Genomic DNA, 17,826 nt, shown 5'->3' with positions numbered 1-17,826 from the left:
ACCTTGCAGGTGAAGGGCTCTGGGCTCTCACGAGACGCGATGGCCGCGGCACATCGGCAAGGTGGCCTGGAGAGGAGCCGGCGCCCGCTCAAGAGATGCAGCGCGGAGCATCCACCCTTCAGCCTCCCCAAACTTCCCAAGCCTTGCGGAGCCCTCCAAGGAGCTCGGTTGGTTTTTCCTTTGGGCTACAGAGAGGAGGGCGTTCGGATAACTTTGGGGAATGGCTCCTGCTGATAGGGCGAGGAGGACCGTGGGCGGACCAGGCACAGACCAATGCAGCCGTGCAAGGTAATGCAAACATCAGAGGAGCTTATGGGTTCCAGATTTCCTCCCTCCCTCCACCACCGACACCCCCAAGCCCTCCGGCGCAGATGCTCCTGCCTGCTGCCCGGATGTCAGGGGACCTTGCCTATGCTAATGCGAGCAGCAGGCATGGAGTTCACGGCAGGCTTTTTTGGTTTTTAGACTTTTAAAAAAAATTTTAAGCCCAGTTGACCCTGCAAAAAAACCAACCAGAAACATTCACTTGTGTAGGTTAGAATAGGAGACTTAAATCTACGAGAGATCCAAGTGGCGACGTGGAGCAATGGATGTCTCGATGGGCAATACAGGTATTCCCTGAACCCAAAGGAAGAAGCAACCATCATAGGCATCCATACTGCTCTTGAGAACAGGCATAATTCAAAATGAACTTGAGTTTACCTCCATTTGTCCATCCACCCAGTCATCCATCCATCCATCCATCCATCCATCCATCCCTCTTCCTCTGTCCACGTTTCTGGCAGCCTACAATAGCCCTCATGGTACAGATGGCAGCCAATTCTCATCCACCATCAGATTCCCCTCAAACAAATACGGCAGCTGTTGCAGGTAGAGGGGGTGTCATAGGTCCAGACCCTCTTCCTGGTTGGATCCACAGCCAGCTCAGCCCCGGATTTTCCTGGGAAATCAAGTGCTATCAGCAGTATTGCTCCGGTTGTTGGGAGGTCTCATCTCGAGTCTCTTTGTGGGGACACTGAAGTCCTGGCACGATGCTCCCTGGGGATGTCAGGATCCGTCCCCAGCGGCGCTCCACAGCCCTCGTTCAAATCTTGCTTTGCCGTCCTGTCTTATAACGAGAGCACAAACGGGAACAATATCGTTTAGAAGAGTGTCAATAATTCATTGAAATAATTAAAATAATATCAAAAAACATGAATTGTTGAGTTGACGTGCCTGTCTCTGTATAGATATTTTTCAAATTATCTCCTTTTTCTAACACATAATGAGCTGCCCTGTGTGATGTATTTTACTGACAGGAACACGTAACGTACCACGGAATTCTCGGCACTGCCGGGCCGGCGCTGCGCCGCAGCGGGTTCCCCACCGGCCCCAGCCCGGCAGTGACGGGGATGCAGCAGCTCAGGCCGAGCGTGGGCAGAAGGCTGCAGGAGAAAGTCCTTTAAAACACAATGTCCTCTTTTTTTTTTTTTTTTTTTTGGTCTTGCTGTATATAATGAATTAATGAATGCGTATAATGAATTAATATTCTCGTCTTGTCAGTATTCTCCTCATCCTGGAACCCCTGACCCGAGAGCACGAAGAGGAGGAGGAGCAGGGGGATGTCCTCTCTGCTCTTTGGGATGGGGCTCAACAAAAGCCAACAACTTGCCCAAATTTGCTCAGGAAAGCTACACCCCTTTCCAGAAGGAAAAAGAATAAAAAATCACCTCAATTCAAGCTCAGCTATGGGGCGTTTCTTAAAAATGGGCTCCGCAGACCTGCCGAGCGCCTGCGGCCTTGCTGACCGGACGCAACCTCTCGTCCACGGGCAAAACCCTTCCCAGCCCCTTGGCTCCCTCACCGCCCCCGCCCAGATCCCGCTTTCCCACGCGGGACGCAGGCACCCTGCTCTCTGTTCTAAGGAAACGTGTGCTTTCACATTCTTCCACGGTTTTTTGCTCTCGAATGACTTTCACTCTGGGCGGGGGCCCAAGCGAAATGGCGACCTCGAAGGGCAACCTCAGCCCCCGTCCCAGGGAGCGGTGCAGGACGACGGTTTTTGGAAGGAGAGGGCTTTGGAAGAAATAAAAGCTGCTCAGAAACGAGTTGATACCCGGGACAGAGCCCGGTGGCTTTGCCTTCCTCCTCAGCGAGGCCGCGCTGGCGGCAGGGCCCGGCTCGGCACGTCACTCGCACGCGAGCGTTGTCGAGACAGCGACGGATATCAGATGTTCACAACGCGGAGAGACAATGGATCGCGGGGGCCTGGGAACACCAGAGAAAACAAAGGGAGAGGAAAAAAACACCCCAGGGAGAGCGGGATTTAGGGGGAGCCAGGGCCCCCCAATCCGCGCCCAGAAGAGCCGGGGCTGGGGAGCTGCCAGGTAACGCCAGCTGAGGCACAGGCTCCTGCCTTTTTAAATTTTATTAATTTTTTTTTATTGTTTTCCTTTTAAAAAAAGTTTAATTTAATCTCGCTGGCGAACGGCTTTGGCCGGAGGAAGCCAAGTTTGGTATTGCCACCGATATCCCTGAGCAAAAGGAGAAACACAATGATCTTCGATCCGCGGGACGGGCCAGCCGAGGCCCCGGACTGCTCCCGACGGCTTTTTTACCCAGATTTGGAGGTTTTGTGGCAAGAATATTTTTTTTTTCCCCCTTGAACATTTCAATTTGTTCTTTCAGCGAGTGTTTTTTTGGGGAAAAGATGAATATAAACTTTACACGGAAAGGTCACGAGTCACCAGACTGGTTGCAATAACTTTGCCTTTCCAGCTAGCTGGGGGTTCTGTAGCGCTTGTTTTGACAGATCAGTGACAATTTCAGACCTTAAATATGCAGAGAGAAAGGAAAAAAAAAAAAAAAGTCTAGCTTGCTTGACTCAGTGAGAAGCCACCAGATGGAAGATTTGAATTCCCACCGTGTCCCAGCCCCTCTGCCCACCTCCCCTCCCCGTCCTCCTCCGCCCTCGCGCTGCTCACATCCATCTTTGGCTTTTTTGGGGTTTAGATAGGAGATGTCCCCGGTGCCGGGGTGTTCTCAGCAGATCTGAACCTGGAAGAGGGCATGCAGGGCTCCTGCAGGGCCACTTGGCACTTTGGAACGGGAAGGAGGGTGAAAAAAAAACCCAAAAAACCCACAAGGACACTACCAAACCAGGCATGGGCAGCGCGCGAGGGAGCGGGGTGTCCTTCGCCTGGAAAAACGGGGCGGAGGCACGCCAGTGACTTCAGGGACCTCAAATGGGAGCTCTTCCACGGGGTCGAGCTGGGAGGCAGGGTTTCTTTGGAAAGGGGTCCCCTCAAAACCACATCCTTGGGTGAGCTGAAGCACGTCCTGGTCAGCCTGAGCCGATTTCTGTCTCCGAGCCTGCAGATGCTCCTCACCAGTCCCGGAGCTGTCTCACCCCCCCTCTGCCATCTGCTTGGCCGAGCCCTTTCAGGCTTTTCCCCTGCCAGCAGGTCTCCAAAACCTCTGGTGATCCCAGCCCCACTCTGTGCTGTCCCCGTGGGGCACCAGCCTTTCCTCACAGCCCCAGGGTTGCTGAGCTTTGGCGCAAACCCTTACTCAGCTCCTTCCACTACAGCTCACCGCCTCGCACGGCCTGCTGTCCCGGGACGTGCCGGCCCCTCTCCGTCAGCCACAGCTCTGGGGGATGGTTCATCACAGCGAGTGCGTGGTCTGAAGGACGGTGGGGCACTGCCATGCCTCCAGGTCCGGCTGAGGACAACCCATGGGTGAGCAGAGGAACCACTCGGTATCACAAACAGCAAACACGTTGATCACAGCAAGCTGTGACTGATTCACGTCTTCTGGCCTTCCCGGGTTGGAGCTAGAGCGTGAGGATCCGTCCCGACCTCGCCGGACACGCTGAACTGGGTTGGCTGTGATGGGAGGAGGTCTCGGGGTAGACGGGGTCCTTAGGTTGACGCAGGCTGGAGAAGAGCTTGGTGTGGAGCTGATGCACCATCACCACCGGTATGAGGTGGGCTGGAGGCTTCTCCATCCTTGGCTTTTGGGAAGGGGTCGAACACTTGATATTTCTTGTGTTGTGTGGCACGAACCAGAGCTGCACCTCTTGTAACAGCGTGGAGTGGCCGAGAGCGCTGGGTTCAACGCAACCAACCTCCGCAGACACGGCGACCTGCCCTCGGCAGGCAGACGGGGCTGGGACAGGACGCACACCACGGCCTCTGCGCTCACGCCGGTTTGGGCCGGGGAAGCCAAGAAAGTGCCTCCACCCTCGCTTTGCTCGCCGGTAAAACGGGGCTGCGACCCTGCCGGCTGCTGCGGAGAGCTGGGGCTGCGCGGGGACGACGCGGTCCCTGCGCGAGCCCGGTGCCGGCGACGGCATCGCTTTGATGGCCGGGGACCTGGTTACGCTGCAAATAATTCCGGGCACGAAATCAGAGGGCAAGCCTCCACGCAGAGGGGTTTATTTTTTATTTTGCAAGCTCCTTTTCTTTGTTAGAGAGGACAAAAATAATCTCTGTTTTTATCCTGCGTGAAAAAAGGGAGGATAGCGCTAATAAAGTGGGAACATTAAAGGGAGCCAGGAATAGCGGCTGCCCTGGAGGCTGGGGAAGCGGCTTTGGTTTCGCAGGTTTTTCTGGTTATTGCAGCGTTAGAGTGGAAACATGTGCGGCGCGAATAAAAATGCGAAGCATCCGCTGTGGCGTGCTGTTGCTGCAGCAACCGCGGGGAATCGGGGCGAGGGGGATCGTGCCGGGCCCTGGCTGTAAAAGGGACAGCGAGCGCCGCGGGGTCCTTTGATCCGCGCGCCCGCGGCTGTGATTGATGGCCTCGCAATTCATTTCCTTGTCAAAGTGACATAATGTTCCTGGAACTTGCTGAACTTTTTAAGAACTAAAAGAAGTTCCCCCACCGAATCGCAGCCCCCTCGCAGAAGGGACGCAGGGTGGTGGATGGGGTCTGGCAGCGGTGTTACTGGTGAGACTGGGTGCGAGCCGCGGTGCTTTCCCGCCTCGCTTTGCCCCTTCCCCGGCAGCGGAGCCACGGGACGGGGCGGTGGGATGAGCAGTGGGATGGGGCCGAGCGATGGAGAGACGCCCCATGTGCTGCCGCAGATGCCACCACCACCCCGTGCCGCCAACCATCCTGTTCCAGTTAATTTTTACACGTGAAAGTTTGGCGCTTCCCCCCCCCCGCCCCTCCTTCCCCATCTGTTTCCATCTGGCCATCAAAGCAGCAAAACGCCGTGCTCTGCCTCTCGCTGCCAAGAGCCTCCCCGCTCTCCCCGCTCCCCCAGCCGTTCCCACCGCAACGGCCCCCGGCCCAGCCCCGACGCCTCGGCCGAGAGCGATGGGCTCGCGCCTGGGGTGCGGCCTCCGAGCAGAGACCTTCGCTGGCCGCCGCCGCCAACGGAGCCTCGGCCGGGAGAGCGAGCGCTGCCGGCGCGCGCGACCTTGCTCTGCCCGTGAATTTGCACCCGTCCCAGGCAGCGCTGAAGTGGATCAGCCCCCCCGGGATCCGCTTTCCCGCGAGCAGTGAAAGACCGTCGCAGGCGGTTGCTCTTCCCATTTACCCCAGCTTTCTCCCCCGGAGGACCCAGCTTTCGCCAGCCCCGTGACGCCTGGCAGGCGCGAAGCCGTCCTGGGAGGGCGGGCAGGGGCTGGGGCAGGCGGGGGGCACGCGTGCTGTGGCCAGCCAACAGCTGACCCAGGATTTGGGATGGAGGGGGCGAACGTGGGCTTTGCAGGCAAAGGAACCCTCTAGGAGGAGGGAGCCAGAGCCCCGCAGCCCGGGTGAACCCAGCCTAACCCCGAGTCTGCCCCGTCCCCTCAGCACGTTTTCCTCGGGCCGGCTCCTCGGCTCCGACGTGCGGCGTTGGCCGCCCCGGCGCTGCCAAGAAGGGCTTGGCTGCATCGTCTTCGCGCTTGCGAGTGGCTGTGCTCGTACCTGTTGTTCTCTTGCACCCGGGGAGCAAACACAAGCCCCCTGGCACCCTCACCTTTCCTTCCTTGCCAGGCAGAAACCGGGCGAGGCGCCCGTCCTCCTGCAGCTCCCCGGCTCTGCAGACCCAGCTGCAGGGCCCGATCCTGGCTCCAGATGTGCAGCTCCTGCCCCCAGCGCAATGCAACCCCCCCCCAGCTCCACCCTCTGCCTCGCTACCCCCACGCGCTTCGCCCACACCGCGGCTCACGCCTGGCCGAGGACCACCGGCTCCCGGCTCCCTCCGGCTGGAGGCACGGAGATCTGTGCCTCGGGAGCAGGTTTGGGCGGTGAACGCGGCACCGTGATGCCGCAGCTCTGCTTGATGCGTTCCAGGGGAAGGAAACAAGCGCTGTCGTGGGCACGTTGCAGGCGAGGGCTTGACTGGGAGCTCTACGTTTCATCCCAGTGCTTCCCAGTACACAGCTGGAGCTGGGCTAGCACCAGTAACGCGAGGATGAGGTCGGTGACTCACTGTCGGATGGAGCAAGGCTCCTGACGGCTGCGGCTGGCTTAGCAGGAAGCGCCTTTCCACCGCGCTGTGCATCAGCTCGGCTGCTCCTGCGGTGAGTCACCCCCAGCCAGCAGCGCCGACAGCCCCCAGCCCGGCCCGTGGGTCGCCTTCTGCTCCCGGGGAGTTCCATGGTTTAATCCCCTCTGAATGTGCAAAAGGTGCCCAACCCCCTGCTCCAGGGCAGGTTGACGTCCTTCAAGGACGTCACACCCTCCCCTTGCAGCTGTTGACCCCCGAAAGCGGAGTTTGCGACGTGTGGGAGCCCACGAGAGGAAACAGCTGTTCCTATTTTCGCGGGCCGCAGCCCTGGGCCCATTTCTGCCCTTTCCTGGGCTCATTTCTGCCCTTTCCTGGGCTCAGCCGTGTGCCCACCCTCAGCTTCAGGCTCAGACCTTCCAGCATCTGACTGCTGGATGCCTCTTGCAGCCGTAACCCCACCTCCGTGCCCGCGCAGCTGCCTACCCATCCGCCCCCACGGACCCTTTCCTGCTGAGTACCACGCGTGCGGCCGCTCACTCTGCCGTCCTGCTGCCGGGCTGTCCCTCCCCTCTCCCCTGCGTGCGATCCTGAAATCCCAGCAAAGCCCAAAACTTGACTCTTCTCCCCCAGTGCACTGATCTTTTGCTTTAAAAGGAATTGGATTGGGGCAAATGCATATTTTTTGTGCACAGTTACCTCTCTCTGCGTAGAACCAGAGAGGATCCAGTCGGTCAGAGCCGTCCCGACCTTCGAGCGCCACGCGATCCTCTGACACCGGCTCAGGTATTTGTGGGAAAGCGGAGTTCAGAACTGCCGTTAGCAACAAGACAAATGTTTATGGTGAGGTTTGCTTAAACTGCGAGCAAAACAGCCTCTGAAAAAACCTGTGCGGGAAGACGTTGGAAGGGCAGAGGTTGAAATGGCCCCGGGGGTCCCGGTCCGAGAGCATCTTCCCCAGCTGGGAGGGGACATTTCGCTTGCTGTTCCACCCAAGCGGCAACCGATCGCTCTTGGTCCCTCGTGCTCACAGCAAATCGACCAGAGATTCAGGTTCAGGAGCTGGGAGGGAGTGAAAATAGGGGGGAAAAAAAAAATCTGGTTTTTTCCTTCCTGGGGGCAACCAGAAAAGGCAGAAGACAGACACCAGCGAGCCCCCCCATTTTACAGCGGGTTTCCTGGGGCTGTTAGCTGAATGCCGCAGAGCCCAGCAGCAGGACGAGGCCACAAAGTACCGAGCGGACAGACAGGCAGATGATAGCGATGATGCACGTCCCAAAGAACGCCGAGTTATTTTTATGTGAGCAACTTTGTAAGCGCTCAACGCTGACTCAGTTTTCTGCATCTCCTCCCTCCCAGCCGCGGGCCAAACTGGAGCCCTGCCAGCCCCAGGGACGGAGGAGGAAGGGGTCTCGGAAAAGCCAAGGTGCCGGGTCTCCTTCGCACGGCTCTGCGCGAGAGTCCGCGCTCCTGCAAGCCGCCGGCATCTTGGAGCGGCTCACGTTCACAGCCTGGTGGCTTCCCACCGCTCCCAGCCGGCCCACGCGCGGTTATGGGCACGCTTGGGTGGGATGGGAGAGGACAGGGTGGGTCCTCTCCCCCCCTCCAGCCTCTAGAGCCGTCAGCATCCCTCTCCACCACCGCCACCCTGTGCCCCGCTCCGTTGTCAAAGTCACAGAGGGCCGGGAAGAGGAGGGGGGGACTTGGGAGAAGGGGGATGGGGGCGGGTGCTGGAGCGGAGGGTGGTGGAGACCCTTCCCCACATCACTGACACTTTGGTGCCGGTCAGAACCAAGCTCCATCCTGTAGGAACCCTCTCGCTCTCCCCACGGCACAGCCTCGGGCAGAAGGCAGAGCCAGCGAGCCCAGAGCCCCTCCAAAAGCCTGGGAAAGCAGGGGGTAGCGCCTCTGCCTCCATCCCAAAGAGCTCCAAAACCTCTTTTGAGCCGCCTAGGAAGTCCAAAACCAGGAGATGCCTGAGAGACGGCGTGTCCCACAGTGCTCCAGCCCCAGCATCCCCCCAGCCCCTGGGTGCCCCCCGTGACCATCCGCGGTGAAGGTGGCTTGGAGGAGCCCCTCCAGTTGCCCCGTTTGGGCATCTCCCGGAGGGAAGCACGCTTTTCTCCCGTGCTGCTTTCCACCCTCTCCTCCCTCCCGGTCCCTGACACCACTCCCAGCCCCAGCAGCACATGTGGGAGGACCCCGCAAGCCTTCAAAGCCCTGTCTGGGGAGAGACGAAAGGCCGGTTAAACTCCTGGCTGGAGATGAAAGGAAACTCTCCCCTCCGCGGCTGGAACGAGTTGCTGGTGCTTTGGAGTGGGGTTTGAGGCCCATTTCCTGAGCGCCATGGCAGGAGCTTTCATTTGCAGCAGGACTTGGCTAACCAGCCCCCAGAGCAGATGTCTGAATCGCGCGGGACACTTTGGTGGGTCCCAGGCCCCGGGTTCTGCCGGAGGGGCAGCCCGGATGCTCCGGCACCTGAGGCCGCTGCTCCCGGCCTCTGCGTCTCCGCGAGGGAGGGCTCCCGGCACGGCTCAGCGGGACCCCGCTGTCCCTCGGGGGTGACAAAGCCACGAGCGAGGACGGGCCGTCCGGCCAGGGCTGGCGGCAGGACAGGGGGCAGCAGAAAGGGGAGATTTCGGCTCCCGCGCCAAGCACGGATACACAGCCCAGGGCTGAGGAGCGGCCGGCTGGGCGGATGCGAGCGACAGATTTTACTCATTTTGTCAAAGGAAATTCTATTCCGATTAAAAGGCGTTTGATCTCGACGGAGAAGGGGGGCAGGGTGGGGTAGGATTGGGTTTCTCTCCGATTGTTGGGCTTTATTGGGCTGATCTATCGGCTAAAAGCTTCCAAGATTTAAAGGGGGGAAAGGCGAGGGCAGGAGCTGCGAAATCTGGAGAGCACTTCAAGGGGTTGATTAAAAAAAGGGATGCGCTGCGCAGCACGGAGCGGGAAGGGACGGAGCCGCTCGGCCAGGGCCACGTGCGCATGCGGGCCGCGGAGCCGGGCGCCCTGGTACCCGCAGACGCCCCGGGGCTGTCCCCTCTCCCCTCGCCGCGCCCTGTGCCCGCGTCTCCGTGTTGGGACGGGGTGACGGGGATGTCGTGCAGAGACGGACGCCGTCGCGAGGCTTCACGAGCGGGCGCTGAGCTGCGCGGTTGCGCGCGGGACACGGCTGAAGGCGAGGAAGGTTTGGGTAACGTTGGGAGAAATAACGCCAGAGCTGGGGAAACACAGGCAGACGAGCCCGAGGCAGCGGACAAATCAGGGCTGCTCGGAGCCGATTCGGGCATCAACAGGGAGACCTTAGGGAAAGGAGGGTTGGCCATGGAGCCCCTCCAGCCCCGTGGCTCCGGCAAGCAGCTCCCACGCTGACGCATCCCGCTCCGTCCGCTCCCAAAGCGGTCACCAGTTCAAGCTCAGCAATTTTGGCTGGGATAAAAAGTCAAACCATGGGACGTTGCAGCTAAGAGGACTTGGAGAGGTGGACCTGTGTGTCCTTCCGTCCCCAGGATGGATCAGTTGCGCCTCTGCCGTGTCCGGTTTGTCCTCCAGCAAGGGGACCAGGCCGGCCACACCAGCATCCCGCTGCCCTCACTAATCCCTCCCAAGACCCAGCCTACAACCGTGCTGTGGTTTAAGCCTATTACTTCTTTTTCCATCTGGACCAGACAAGAAGTGCAGATCCTTCCTCTCCTCGGCAAATCAGCCCCTGAAGACCATGACCAGGTCTTCTCTGAACGGTTCCTTCTCCAGACCAAGCGACAAAGACTTTCAGGCTCATGTAGGTCGTGCCGCGCTAGAAAAGCCATACCTGCCGCTCAGCCGTACCTGTTGTGTTCTGCAGGTCTCTGCGCTGCCGCGAAGCACGTTACCTGGGGAGCGGAGGCACCAGGAGTCGAGCAGGGATGGACGATGAGACAAGGTGAAGATCATCTTGGTGGGATCAATCACTGCCTTGCTGCAAGCTGGGTTGCTTGCAGCTCTGGGCTGGGTTGTCTGTCTCCTCCCTGGGCAGCTGAATGCCCGGGCTGGTTTCCCAAAGGGTTGGTTCCTCACCATTGAGGAACGAGAGTCCTTCAGCTCCTTACCTTCTCCTCCATCACCTGAAACACAAGCTTTTGTCCAGGCTGTAACATAAAAGAGAACATGGGTTGGGTGTTTTCGAGGGAATGAGGAAGGTCTCACTGAAATTTGGGTTTTTTGGGGGGCTGGAGAGCGCACGGTGGGTTGGGGGACACGGGCAACGGACCATCTTCCAAGGGAGGCTGTGACCAAGCGTAACCTGAAATGAGCGACCGTGAGCTGGTGGCTTAAATTGAACGGAGAGCTGAAGTGTAAGTGTTTCGCTAAGGAACCGCTTTTTGGGGATGGAGAGAGGGAAAACCCCGCTGAAAAGTTCCATTTATAAGCAGAAAGGAGAAAAATCAAAGAAAATGTCTCTTTTTCGGAGAGCTCTGCGGGGATAAAGTCAGAACCGTCCTAAGTCGGGCTGAGTTAGCCCTGGCTAATTCAAAAAGATTCCATCTGCGCGGCGCAGACAGTGTTCAAAGGGGATTTAGACATCTCCCCAGCTCGCCCCACAACCCAGCGAGGAGGAGGAGGGCGCGGGAAGGGTGCATCACGAGGAGTTTAGGGAGCGAGCGCCTCGCAGGCGACGGCGAATCTCCGTGAGCATCTGTGCCGGAGCGCTGGAGCCCAGGTCTGTAATAAATATCCGGAGCTGGAGGAAAATAAAACCAACTGAGTCGGGACAGTAAATACAGAGCTTTTATCGCCAGGAAGGCAGGAGAGGCGAGCGAGCGTGACCCCAGCGGCGCGCAGGGCTTGGAGGAAATCTGGAAGGCAAAAGCTGTCAAAGATAGGGAGATAATTGGATTAAAACGGCAGAGAACGTGCTCACCTTGGGCCAACTCGATAATCGTCTTTGATCAAACGTTGTTTTCTGAACAAAGCCGTGCAGGAGATCTCCTGTCTGGACTCCATTAACACGCTTGACAAATCGCTCCGTAGGTATCTGTAGGTAAACTGGAGAAAAGGGGGTTGAACTGGGGAGGGAATGGGGTGAAGGGGAGACACGGGACTGCCACCGGCCTGGGGACCCTCGGGCACCGGTTGGGGACCGGCTTCCTGGACGTCTCCATGCGCCTCGAAGCCAGGAGGAAGGTCAAAGCGATCTGCTAGTGGTGCAGCAGAGGGGAGGATCCGGGTGCGAGACCTGGATGTGTTAAAAAATCAGAGCAAGAAAAGATGGAACCAGGTCAAACGTAAATCCAGCATGTGAGAACGTAAAACCCTTCTTGATGCCATCTTGATGCAATCCAGACATCCTGTTTTTCTCAGCTCCCTTCCTGGGTGAAGCCGCCTCCCAGCATCTGGCTGATCCCATCCCGCTGAGTACATCTTCCCCAGGGTGGGAAAACCAAAAATCAAAAAATAGAAATCCAATTTGGAAAGGAGGAGGAGTGTGCTCCGTCCCGGTGGGCTTTGGGGTCCCCATCCCAAACTCTGTGATCCCAAACCAACTCCACCTCCCAGGCACTGGGGAGAAATTTTTATTTTTTGAGGGTTGATGTTGAGCTTCGGAGCCCTCAGCTTCAGGACCTAGCTACCAACTCGCAAGATTTTTAAATATAATTATTCCCAGAATAAATCCTCCCCCCAGAAGGCCTTTAAACCACTGAACCGTGTCAAGATGCCGCGGGCCGAGAGACGCGTCCTGGCACGGTGCGATGTTTCCAGCCGCATCAGGCGTGGAGCAAACGGGATCTGGTGGAGGAGCAGAGCCCTTCAGCCAGCTCCAGAGGTGCCAGGACCACCCGAAAATCCTCTGCAGAGCCGCGGTTTGGCTCCTCTTGGCTTCACATCACCCCTCTCCATAAATATTGTCCCAAATGCTCTTCCTAGATACTCCGCTTCAACCCAGCGCTTCCAGCCTCTTCGTTCAATATTGGAACCAGATTGAACCATTTTACTCGCTTGGTTGTTCTCCAAACTGGGAGATGTCCTAAAAATAACTATTCCCAGTTCTGTGCGCGATGCTCAACGCCCCCCAGATGGCTGCCTCCCAGCTCCGGCTCTGCTTCGGTTGGCTCATCCCCACGCTAAATCAGCTCCGTTGGGGACTTTTAATCCCCTGCTCATTTTGACCAAAACCCACCTCTGTGCTGGCTTGCGAGAAGCACAAGGCGAGGACCACGAATTCCCTCGGGAGAGCATCGGCCTGGCAGGACTTCGCGCTGAAGATGACGACCAGGAGGTCCTGGCCCGGGCTCACGTCCGTGAGCGCAGCGTCCATCCAGCTCGAGATACGGCATTCAGAAACACGGAGACACCCTTGGGCAGGTTGTCCTGCCCTCCCCACCCGATCCAGACCCAGACCCCTACTCAGGGATGGGGCTGGATGCAGGGCTGCACAGTGAGACCTCGCAGTTGTCCCTGCCGTGAGGAGGGCGCCAGACCACAGGCCACCAAAAGGTCCCTTCAGCTTTATTTCGTTCCTGTAACCCATACCAGCCACGCCAAACGTCACCCCTGCCTGCCGCGCCCGGGGTCACCCCACCGAGCCCCATCCACCGAGCCCCTCAACCCATCGCGTCCAGCGCTGTACCACTCCCTCCTGCTCCGGCCAGGACGTCGCGTGCAAAGGCTGCAGCTGTTAAAATGGTATTTGGGGGATTTTTTTTTTTTTTTTTTTTTTTTTACAAGCAACAGGCAGTAAACAAAGAGCAAATATGCGCTGAGTCGGCTCCCTCCTCCCAGGGCGGGCCAGCTCCGCTGCGAGGCTGGGGACTGCAGCGTCCCATCTGCGCGGCCGGGCTCCGCGGAGCAGAGCCCCCGAGCGTGGCCGAGGTCCCCGTTCCCCCAAGGCCTGCGAAACGGTCCCCTCTCCCTTGTTCTGCTCTGCTCTTCCCAGCCCCGGCACCGCCAGGCAACGGGTCCCGCGAGCGCAGCTTGGGCCAAGCGGCAGGATGAGACCCAGCGTGGGGATGTCCAAAATCCCCATGGGAACGGGGACCCAGCGTCTGGGCAGACCTCTGACACTCCCGACTCCACGCGGTCCCTCCCAGCACCACGCTCCCAGCCCAGCCACGCTTGGGACCATCTGTGGCCACCTCAAGGGTGGCTGAAGACCTCTTGGTCCTGGCTGCGCGAAGCCCCAGGCTCTGCCCCACGGCTTAGAGCCGCTGGACACCCCTAAGCACAGCCCCAGCGTCCGCTTCGAGGACACGGAGCCGAGCTTCACAGACCCAACGGACCGAGGACGGCGTCACCCGGACCTTCAGGCACCAAGCGTCGCTCCCACCCAGCCCACCTTCGCGGGCATTCAGCAGCTCCGGCAAGGCTCCTCCGCGGAGGCCTCCACGCCTGGCGCGGCTGCGGCGCTCGAAGCCTTTGAAACGCTGCTTCCGGCCTCCCCACATCTTGAAAGCAGATTGCTAAAATGCAAAAAACCTGTTGTTTTGCTTCACGTCGCTTTGAGTGCCTCCGAGCGCCGCTCAGGCAGGAAGGTGGGATCGGGGCCACCGATGAGGGCAAACAGTGGGCCCTCTGGGAGGGGGCCAAGAGCCCCAACACGGGTCCCAGCAAGCTGCTGGAGACCTGCGCTTCGCGGTGGGCTCCGTCCAGCACCAAAGGTCCCCTGCGAGCCCTGACACGCAGGACAAACCCAGCAAACGCCGCCCTGGAGACGTCCTCACGCTGTTGGGTGCCAGGCTGCACGAACGCTGCTGCACCCCCAACGGGGTGAAAACTGGGTAACCGCACAAAATGGTCCCGTTGGATGGCAAAGCCTGGGCTACCCTGGGAACGGGGCTGGCCACCAAGGCTTCGGGAGCCTGCAGGGAGAGAAGGGCTCTCCTGGCAAAGCGATGGACTCGGGTCTGCGCAGGGGCTTCCTCTGGCTGTTCAGGGCTGCACGGGACCTCTGCTCCCCTCGTACCCCGCTGCCAGAGGGACGAGGGTGTGATTTGGGCAGGGTGCTGCCCTGCTTGGTTCAGAGCAGGGGCTGGAAGTCTTTCCCCAGCGGAGGAGAAGGCTTTTCCCCTCCTGACCAGGGCGGGCAGGAGCTGCTCCACCTTTGGAGGGCATCGGGATCCACCAAGCTCCAAAACGCATCCCGTAGCTGGGGGTGGGGGGAGACTGTCACTGAGGGGACTCTGGCTCCCCACCCCAAACGGAGCAGAGAAGGGAGATCGCTCCCCTTCCCACCTGCTCGGCCTTTGCCGCCAGCCCCGGAGGCGGCTTCTGGCCAAGAACCCGCCAAGGGAGGCAGCGGGACCGGAGAGCGTCGTGCGACGCCCAGCGCTGGCGATGCCCGGTGGGCACCCACATCCCCACGCATCCTGTGACGGGAGCCAGCCAGGGGCACTGACGTGCACACGCATCCCTTGTGCTGGACCCCCCCGCTGCCCTCCACGCAGTCCCCGGCCCAGGGGACACCCAAATCCATGGTGACACGGTGCTGGACCCCCACGCTGCCCTCCACGCAGTCCCTGGCCCAGGGGACACCCAAATCCATGGTGGCACGGTGCTGGACCTGCTGCGGCTTCCAGCTCAGCCCCAGACCTGGTGAAGGGAATCCCCTCCGGAATCCCAGGAAGGGCTCACTCACACCTGCGGGTGCGTGTGCCACGGGGTCGTCAGCCCTCGTCACCTCCCCGCTGACGGCAGAGGCTCGGTGGCTCCTCGGCAGAACAAAACCAGCTGGGATTTCAGCGTGAAGGAGCCGGGAACGGCGCCAGGAGCGACCTCCCAGCGCCGTCTACGAGACCCCGGCGAGGGAAGGAGACCCCCAAACCTGCCCGCGGTGGCTGCCGGCCGGCCGCAGCCCATCGCCCCTCCAGAGCCTCCCGTCACCCTGGGTGTGGAAGAAGGACTTCTGCAGGCCTGAGCCTGCAAGGAAACGGGGGTCCGGGCCAGGACGGTGGGGTCACCGCAGTGGGAGGTGGTGGTCCCCAAGGGGTCCAGCCTCGCCCCTCCGCTGCAGCGTCAAGGAGCCCCTCAACCGGACGCGCGTCTCGGAGATGCGGGTGTCACGGGCTGCGGGATCCTGCTCCCGGGAGGGCCCCGGGTCCCCCCCCAGCCATGGCTGGGCCACTGCTGCCCTCCACCGGCCACCGCCCACCCTGCACCCATGGGTGCTCCCCGCTCTGTCCCACGCTGCGGCCGAAAGCTGCTTGTGCCGAAGCGAAGAGGACCCCTCCTGCCCCCTCCCCGGAGGAGACCCCTCACCTCTCGCCCCAGAAGCCCCCAGCAAAGCCACTCGGGGTCCCTTCAGAAGGCCAGTCGTGCCGCCAAGGATGTGCCTGAGCCCGGCAAACTCGTTTCATCTGTAATCGGAGCCGGAGCAGAGCTCGGACGCAGCAACGCCGGCTGGCACCCCCAGCCACGGGGCTGCGGAGCCGTGGACTCTTCCCTCCTGCAGGAAAAGCATCAAAGGGGAGACGTCGTCCCAGCTCGTCTCCGATTTATCCCAAATGTTGTAATTACCGTGGCCTCCCCCCAGCCGCACTCGCTGCCTGGGCTGCAGAGCACGGACGATCCTCTGGCAGGGGCCTCCCCCCACCCCAAACCTCGCTGACCCAGGGGACTCGGCCACGGGTGGGGGCACGGGGTCCTGGTCCCAGCATGGGGGAGGCTGAAGGGCTCACCCAGCACGATGAGGAGGGGTCTCCACCAGCATCAGCCCCCTTGGCGGCACACGGTCGCCTCCAGGCGCTCGGTTGGAAGAGCGGAGCCGTGGATCCCACCAAACATCCAGCCAGTCTTCCGCACGGAATTTAAGGCATTGCCTTGCATTTCCCCTCCCCACTCACCTTCCGAAAACTGCCTTCTCTTTCCCAAAATCCTAACGAGCCTGCTCGGGGCACACTTACCGGCTGAGACCACGCAGCGGAGACAGGCAGCCTGCTCCGAGAGCGCAGCTGGCGTCAGGTGAGAGCCAAGGGCTCATCCAGCCCCGGCGATTTTTAGAGAGGTCCAACAGCAGAAGCACAAGGAGAGAGGGGAGTTCCTGCACACCCAGAGCCGGAGGGGATTTGGGAACCTCAGCTGCAGCGCAGGGCTGTACGCCTCCCGTGTGAATCCCGGTCAGGCTGCTCAGCCGAGAGCGGGTGGCTTCAGCGCGGGGGCTGCAGGACAGACATCTCCACAGAGCCTCCCCCAGCCCGCTGCCCCCCGGGCCGAGGGTGGATTTCTCCGCCGAGGGCTGCGCGGGAGGTGCAGGAGATGTTCACGGCGCAGCAGGAGGCTGGGCAGCGCGTGGCGATGACAAGAGCAATAGCACGTCCCCAACAGTTTGAGCCTGGTCAGGTACCACCAAAGCACTCACCCGTGCCCGGTCCGTGCCACCGAATCGCTCCTTGGCAGAAGCGGCGGGCTGGTTACCCTCTGTCCAGCCGGGGCACGTACATGCGCCCATTCCCAGGCCTCGTTTGCAGCGGAACGACCCTGCTCATCTCTCTCAGCCCAATCCTGGATGGGCACCAAGCTCCCACAGCAGCCAACAACCCTGAAACCCCAGACAGGGTCTTCATCGGCTACAGTACCCCTTTTTCCTCCATCCGTCCAGCTCTGGAGCCCCCAACATCAGGAGGACATGGAGCTGGTGGAGAGGGTCCAGGGGAGGCCACGCAGATGCTGAGAGGCTGGAGCAGCTCTGCTGTGAGGCCGGGCTGGGAGAGCTGGGGCTGCTCAGCCTGGAGCAGAGGAGGCTCCGGGGAGACCTGAGAGCGGCTCCCAGTGCCCAAAGGGGGCTGCAGGGAAGGTGGGGAGAGACTCTTCAGCAGGGCCTGCTGTGACAGGACGAGGGGGGATGCTTTCAAAACAGAGGGAGGCAGATTCAGACTGGATATCAGGAAAATTTTTTTACGCTGAGGGTGGTGGAGCACTGTCCCAGGTTGCCCAGAGAGGCGGTGGGTGCCCCATCCCTGGAAACATCCCAGGCCAGGTTGGCCGGGGCTCTGAGCAACCTGATCCGGTTGGAGATGTCCCTGCTCCTGGCAGGGGGTTGGGCTGGGTGGGCTTTGGAGGTCCCTTCCCACCCAAACCCTTCTGTGACTCTATGATATTCTCTCCTGTAGGGAACTGACGGGCCAACCCAAACCGCTCCGCGTTCAGGTGGACGCAGCCTGGATGGGACGACGCACCGACACGGTTCGGTAAGCGAGTGCCTGCACGGTCTCTCTTCAGGCTGAGGCCACGGGCAAGAGAAATCAGAGGCCAGCAGGGGAAAATGAAACAAAGAGCTGCCTCGGAGGGTTCGCCAAAAAAGTGGCCGAGTTTTGGCTTTTGCCAGTGACGGGGCTGGCAACGGCTCGGAGATCAGGAGCGCTCCCAGCACCGCCTACAAGCACCCCCTGCCCTCGCCCGTTCGCTGCAGGTGCGGAGCACACACG

The 17,826-nt window shown here is 60.3% G+C and overlaps 1 long non-coding RNA gene across 1 annotated transcript; it reads right to left on the bottom strand.

Annotated features, from left to right (window-relative positions):
• Positions 1-13,061: 13,061 nt before the first annotated feature.
• On the bottom strand, positions 13,062-16,281 carry LOC147597049 (uncharacterized). Its single transcript, XR_015261276.1, has 3 exons — positions 16,246-16,281; positions 15,662-15,848; positions 13,062-13,866 (listed from the first exon to the last, which is right to left on the bottom strand). It is a non-coding gene; the product is annotated as an uncharacterized LOC147597049 (long non-coding RNA).
• Between the last annotated feature and the right edge of the window lie 1,545 nt (positions 16,282-17,826).

Source organism: Chlamydotis macqueenii, chromosome 29, assembly GCF_036417535.1.
Source record: "Chlamydotis macqueenii isolate bChlMac1 chromosome 29, bChlMac1.mat, whole genome shotgun sequence".
Classification (NCBI taxonomy): Eukaryota; Metazoa; Chordata; class Aves; order Otidiformes; family Otididae; genus Chlamydotis; species Chlamydotis macqueenii.
This window is presented reverse-complemented; position numbering and strand designations above follow the sequence as displayed.